Source organism: Pteropus vampyrus, unplaced genomic scaffold (assembly GCF_000151845.1).
Source record: "Pteropus vampyrus isolate Shadow unplaced genomic scaffold, Pvam_2.0 Scaffold636, whole genome shotgun sequence".
NCBI lineage: Eukaryota > Metazoa > Chordata > Mammalia > Chiroptera > Pteropodidae > Pteropus > Pteropus vampyrus.
The window spans coordinates 68888-69867 of NW_011889417.1; positions in this window are offsets into that span (position 1 = coordinate 68888).

A 980-nucleotide genomic window follows, 5' to 3' on the forward strand; every position below is an offset into this window, starting at 1 on the left:
AATGAAAGATCTAAAACTTAACTCAGGTCATTTGACTCTGGTTGAACTAAAATGAGATAACTTCAACATACAACTCAAGAAATTTGAAAATAAACAAGAAAATAAAATTTAAAAATACAGATGGGAGGGATCAAAGGTAAAAGCAGAAATCGATTGATCAAAGGAAAATGATAAAATCAATGATAAAACCACAATCTTATTTGAAAAAATACTAAAAGAATTCAGCAAAAAATTAGGAGGGAAAAATACATGCACAAAAAATGAAATACAACATAGTTAAGTTGACTTTATTTAGGAATATAATGGTTACCTTAGTACTTGAAGGTCTATCAATGCAATTCTTCATATAAAATCTTAAATGACTCAAACATGTTTTTAAGCTCGGTTTGAAGAATTGGAAAAAGAATGATTTCTTTTGGATCTGAGACAGTTCATTGTACCTGTTCAGTACACGTGTATTTGTGTAAGCTTATCTGATTTTGGCAGCTTTTACAATATTTGGATTCTTTCTCTCAATTTCACTAAAATTATAGACATGGCATGTATTCCTCTTCTTTAGCCTCTTTATTGCATCTAGATTGTTTCTATGAGGATAAGGGGGAAATGATGAGTCTCTTCAACCATATTTATATGGAAATCTTGGTTTCCATATTACTGCTTGTGTATGTGTTTTTTATTGCAAGGTGCTCCAAGTTTTATTCTAGAAAGTGCTAGGCCAGTGAATGTGGTTCAACTTTATGGGATGTACAGACTATTCAGGTCCTGGAGTGCATCTGAAAACTATTCTCATTTCTATTCTTAACCTCTACAATCTTGTGAAGTAAAGCTTCATAATTGTAATTGATCATGTGCAGGCCCAACCGTGGTTTAAAAAATGTGTCATATAGAAAGCACCAAGCTATAATCCTATGTATGAAAAACATTCAAAGTGGTTAATTTGAACAACTGTGTTCTAGACTCCTTTACCATGAGTATAAGGA